General features: G+C 39.3%; 1 protein-coding gene across 1 annotated transcript in view; it reads right to left on the reverse strand.

Moving 5' to 3' along the window:
• Positions 1-209, reverse strand: part of LOC128370839 (cell adhesion molecule DSCAML1-like) — a 48,448-nt gene extending 48,239 nt beyond the window's left edge. The window contains exon 1 of the mRNA XM_053331009.1: positions 59-209. The gene's annotated coding sequence lies outside the window, so the exon portion shown is untranslated. The remainder of the gene's footprint in view (positions 1-58) is intronic.
• Positions 210-6,432: the final 6,223 nt, after the last annotated feature.

Raw genomic sequence — 6,432 nt, forward strand, 5'->3', positions numbered from 1 at the left:
TAATCAAACACCGCGGAACGATGGGTCACCGCAAAGCATCAGGGTTCATATGCTGAACAGTGGATTTTGGTCCAATTGTGTCCAAATTCCCAGTTTGTGTGAGAAGTGGAACTGCGCAGACTGATCTCTTGGCACCATGGAGAGCGCACCCACCTGTGCGCCCCAGATGACCGCGTTTCTTTGCGCAATATAGACCTACAAAAGCCGCTCAAGCTTGTCGTCAAGACTCTAAAAATGTAGTCATGTCTTTTACTCTGAGTTTGGGCATTAATCACTGGGACGTGGAGCTACTGCACAGAGTACAACTGTTTTTCTTTGTCTTTCGGAGCCATGAGACGTGCCTAGACGTTTGCGCACAGAAATGCACTGCAGATAGAAGAGGAGGAGAGAGAAAGAGAGTAGTGGGGTGTGGGGCACGACACTTCCACACATCAAGCACAAAACACAGCAGGTAAATAAAACAATAATAGTATGTTTCAGTGAAGCCTTAAATAATACTGAGCAACTTTCCACACGGCTATTCCCTGATACACTCCGCTCTCTGCTGCGCCAGATGTGAAAAGCTCCACTGCATAAACATAAATTAATGGAGGACGGTAAGTGGCAGGCAGGACACTCCCAGTTCATCGAATATTTAAAGTGACTGTGATGCAGGTGGTGGATCTGGAAAGTGATCCTATGCTGCGCCAGACGCTTCAGATCTAACTGCCCTGCACAAACCTCCGGCCACAGACAGGCAGAACAAATAACATGATTGTGCGAAGGGCATTTAAGTTCATTCAGTGTAATTCTGATTTAAAAGTTGGTTGATTGATAAGTTACATTTACAGAAGTGCCTCCACAGTCACAGAAAACAGAAAACAGATACGTTGCCATTGTTCTGCCACTGGTGCGTCATCAATAAAAAAATAAAGTATTATTATTAAGAGTATCAATAAGTTCTTCTAACCTGTACACACGTTTTAACACACGCTTCAGACTCATTAACGCACAAAAGGCCCTGAGGCCGGCAACATATGGACTGAATTACAACTAGGCCTATCAGAATAGAAACAATTAACACTAGAGTTGTGTGAATGATTGTGGGTTTATGTAATTCATTAACTATACATTAAACCGTCAAACTGCTTTAATATTTAACGTAAATATGACCTTGTTCATTAGTGAAATACTGCTCAAAATTGTACAAGCATCAACAGTAATCAATAACAGTGGTATAAAAAAAACCTAGGTATGTGTTTTTGACGCCATTGCTCTGAGTTTCCTCAGAAAATGTAGTTGTCTTAAACTTTAAAAACTTCAGGTAAGGGTCAGCAACAGCTCGACTCCTGCACTGCTGCATGCAGCGGCCGGTCTGGTCTGGACAGAAGGAGCAAGACTCTGACTCCGCATCATGCAGCTCTCTGCTGACATCTGCTGGACCAATTTTTGTAAGCACATTTCTGCACAATGATTTAATATTGTAAGCCAATGTAAATGTGATTTTACCAAGTAGCAATTTATTTAACACATTTTTTAACACACTTCAACAGATTATGTAAGAAAACGTCCATAATACAAAATATTAAACAGTAATCATTCATTAGTTCATTCATTTTTAATGCAGTTGCATAAAGATTATTGTAGCAAATGGCTGCTAACACTACTGGTAGTGGAGATAATGCAGTAAATGAATAACTAATCAATAAAGATTACAACTACAACATGCCAGATTCAGACAGAAGATGTAGACTCCAACAGGAGGCAGATATGGCTTTTTGCAATATTCAATCACCACACAAGACAAGAAGTTGCAAACTGGTATTTTGTATTTTTTTAAAGATAAATTAATAAGCATAAGTTGAGTATATGGTTCAATTCCACCAAAATACCTGAAGCTGTCAGTTCTTGGCTCTGGGTTCTTCAAATCTGGCATCCTCAATCCAGGAATCTAGAGGTCTCATCTGGGTTGGCTCGCCATCAACTTCAAATCAACTCAAAAATCCTGACCTGCAGTCATTGACATGGCCAGAATCGTTCATTAAACAACTGCCTTTCAAATGCCTTCCTCATTCTTCATTCCTTCACTTCACTTCACACACACACACACACACACTTAAAATATACAGTAAATGAATTTCAAAGCAAAGTAAAACTACACTTCCATTTTATCTTAACATTTGTAAGCTACATACATTTTTAATTAAAGCGAAACGATAGTTGAATGAATTACAAACATACAGTGTGAACTTGACATTACATTAAATGGTAAATGGACCGTATTTGTATAGGGACCACTCAAAGTTAATCAATTCACACATATTCACACGCTGATGGCAGGCTGCCGTGCAATGTGCCAACCTGCTCATCAGGAACTACTCATTCACTTACACACAAGCTCACGAAATTTGGGGTTCAGTATCTTGCCCAAAGTGGTCGACCCGCTCCACCTCCTCAAAACAGATAATATGTTGCTTCAGTGTTATACCGTTCATAGCTTTAGTCACATAAAACACTGCACATATAAACACTCTACATGTCACGTTTTAATATGTTTCCAAGTTTGTCAAACAGCTTTAGAGCACCTCTACATTAGTTGGCTATGCGCCGTTAACCACTCACAGCTACCTAGCTTTTTGTTAGCTATAGGCCCATTCTGTACTGATTAGCATAGCGTAGCACCTGGTGACACTAGGTGGCCCAAGCCTTGCACTTTATTTTTTACCTAGACTCACCAATTTGGAGGTGTCTCTGTGTCATTCAACAGGTTCTCACACATCTACAAGTCTATAACAAAGTACAGGTTGTTACCGTTCAGACTTAACAACGTTATATTGTGTTTTTACTATTTTATTTGAGTTAGGCTACATTTCTCCCGTTCCGCCGCAGCTCTCTACAGTGCCACCCAGCGTTTAACTAGGATTGGCTGTCCAGTCTGTTTACGATGCGTCAACTCTTTTTTTTTTTTTTTTACCCTACAAGTCATACTCTGACTGTTACTGGCTAACTTGATATTCTCACCCTAAATCTAACCAATCCAATCAACAACAGCCATGAGTACTAGCCAATCAAAGGCAGAGGAGGGTGGGTCATTAACTTGCCATCCTGGGAAAATAACTATAAGAAATGGACGTAACATCCGTGACGTCACCCATTGGTTTGTGGACTGCTGCTCGGAAGCCAATAGTATCGAACATAGACATATATACGGTATACGGTACGGTATATATGTCTATGGTATCGAATATATATACGGTATATATGTCTATGGTATCGAATCTAGGCAGCGCCATCTTGAAAATTTCAGGTGCATGCCGGGAAAAAATGAACACGGATTCTACTTATATGGGCATGAGGCGGAGTCATGGACGAACGTATGGGCGGGACCAACGGCGGAGCGGGGACGCTGCGATTGGTTGCGAGGGCTGGATCTCAAGGACATTGGTCAATCAACCTGTCAATCACAACGTAGCCATGTAGCTTGCTTTATCGTCAAATATAAAATCAGGGAGGCCAAAATGTCACAAATGAACATCAGACTACATTGAAGAAGGCTTTAAACTAGCGATTGAGACCATAAACACATTTTGAAAAAGTTTACTGAGGTTAGAAATCAAGTGAGAAGTTGGTGAATTCTCCATTGACTTGTATAGAGCCGGACGTCTTTTTGAACACAAAACGGTCGCCCCCTGGTGGCCTTTTGATAGAATGCAGCTCTAAGTTACTTCCGCATTGGCTTCTTTTCAGAGGACAGGAACTCCCCGCCTGGAAAATAACAATTTGGCCTACGGCGCCATTGACCAGGGTTACAGATTATGATATATGACCATGGGCGTATTATGAGATTATTATTAGAATAATATATATGTCATAGGAGAAAAGTATCTGTGGCAAACACAACAGGCAATTTGACAAGAAGATGACGGTTTGTCTCCCTTCTTTCCACCCTGTGCTGTAGGGATCAAATAGACACTCAAGAGTAATTTAGGCTTGCATTTCAATTTTTATTCATATAACCCACTATCAGAAATGACACATTTTCCTTGGGGAGACTTTATAGTCTGTACAGCATACAGCGTCCTCTGTTCTAGATCCTTGATTTGAATAAGGAAAAAAACTCCCCCAAAAACCCTTGAACAGGAAAAAAAAGTGAAAGAAGCATCAGGAAGAGAAATAGAGGAGGGATCTCTCTTCCAGGATCGACAAACATGTAATAGAGGACATGTGTACAGAATAGACAACGGTAGCAAAATTGCATGATGGGGAAATTATTGATGGAGTGATACATAGATGAACATAGATAACAAAAGCAGTAATATGCTGACATTTAGACCCAGAGATGCAAAAACACTGGATCCTACACTACCCATAATACATCATGATGAAGCCTTTCATTGACCCTCCCTGTAGTCTCTGAGTTTTGAAAGTGGAACATTAAGCTACTATTTCCACATGCTTAGTAATACCTTCCCATGACTAATAAGCTGATCTAAAAATGGTTGAGTACCCCTTTTAAAGTGAGAAGAGAAATGTAGTCATTGTATCTCGGAGCAACAAAAAGTCAAAGGTCATGTTGAACCCCTTCAGACAAACAACACGACAAGACAGATTTTGTTCCAAACTTTATTTGATTTTATGTTTCTATAGTAAACAGATTAAGAGCTGATATGCACGGATGAGAGGTTAAAAATAGAGACATCATCTGAGGGCAAGCCAGAGCATTGTAGCTTTATATTTATGTGCAGGGAGCAGCGGTGAATATGACTCGATGTCCATTTGTTCTGTAGGGTCTGATCGAGTACAGGGGCTCCAGTTCACAATACTCCTCTCTGGATGTTCCCCATTCATCCTGCATCCCATCATCCTGACTCCCTGATCCAGGACATCTCCTACAGTTGTATTGCCTGTAGTGTTGTCAGTGACAATAACTGAATGGTGCACTGGTCAGAGTATTCACTTCTGCTGTGATTTGCATAGAGTCCACCGCCATCATAAGGCCCTCACTGACACAATCTTAACATTCAACCAGAATATTTGTTTCTTCAATTCATTGATTAATTTAGACTATATTCAAACAAATCACACTCTTTGAATCTAATTAGACAACTGACAGAGATTAGCATTGCACATTCAGAAAAACACATTTCATGATCCCTGCAAAGGTTTGTCTTCATGTTTCCAAGTAGGTTAAAGATCGTATTTCTCAACGACTGAATTCATAAACCTGCATGAGGGTGGAGTGTCCCCTTTTAAGGCAAACAAGAATATGGAAACCACACGAGACAAATGTACAGTATCTTGTCCATACTATTTCTTGCGCCTTGTGTACCTCAGTGGTGGAAAGCAAGTGAGTTGGTTTACTTACATTTTATTGACACGTGTACTTAAATCGAGTGTGTCTATCACTATTACTATTTCTACTCCACTACATTTCTTATAGAGTTGCACTGTTAAAGATCCAAAGTGGACCCCAACCTCATGACCCCTTACAAATAAAGCAGTGTCTAGTTGGAACCTGTTGTTTCTAAACTTCTCACATGGTTTCATTTAGTATTTAGAGATGCAAAGAGGTCAAATTATCCAATATTTCATTTAAAAAATAGAAAAGATGAGAGAAAAATCCAAAAAAGAAAACAAATGTGTTTTCCACCCAATTCATCATTAAATGATAGCCAAGATTTATCTTGTGATCCTTTGGAGGGAGGCCAACCCATAGGTTGGGAAACACTGGATTAAACTGTATATAAAGTAGCTAAACTAATTCTACAATGTACAGTATCAGTCACAGGGGGGATTTTTCTGAAAAACTTTAACTTTTAACTTTTAACTTTAAAGTACATTTTGTATTTTTGCTTCAGTAGGATTTTTGAAAGAGGGATTTGTACTTAAGTAACAGAATATTAGTAGTTTTACTTGATTAAATGAATACTGAATATTCCACCACTGGTGTACCTGTAATATATTTCTCAAATATCCTATGAAATGGGATTAGCTATCACACATTCTTTAGTAATTCCTCCTGAAAAATTCATATTAAGTGATTAATGATACCATTTCACAAGACCTTCAATCAATGTCAGCACTTCTTCATGTATGTTGTTTGGTTTCTTCTTGTCTCACTTGGATGAACAATGTGACAAACAAACACTGATTTGAAGTACACAAAAATATACATCTCTTTAAAGTGCCAACATACACCCTTTATAATATTGCTTCAAGCCAGTGATTAAAGACTGGAGGCACATTATTATTAACAACATAACAGTGAGTTTCAGGAAACAACCAGAAAATCACACTTCACTATACAGTACATCTGTACACCTGTTGCAACTGAGGAGGCACGCTTATATCTGATCTGACATAGTGTTCAAGCACACGTTTGTCACTCACTCCAGAGGTATTTTCTTTAAAACCAGACATTCAGTGTCTTGAATGTGCAAGAGCTGCTGAAAT

Source organism: Scomber japonicus, chromosome 13 (genome assembly GCF_027409825.1).
Source record: "Scomber japonicus isolate fScoJap1 chromosome 13, fScoJap1.pri, whole genome shotgun sequence".
In the NCBI taxonomy this organism is placed as follows: domain Eukaryota; kingdom Metazoa; phylum Chordata; class Actinopteri; order Scombriformes; family Scombridae; genus Scomber; species Scomber japonicus.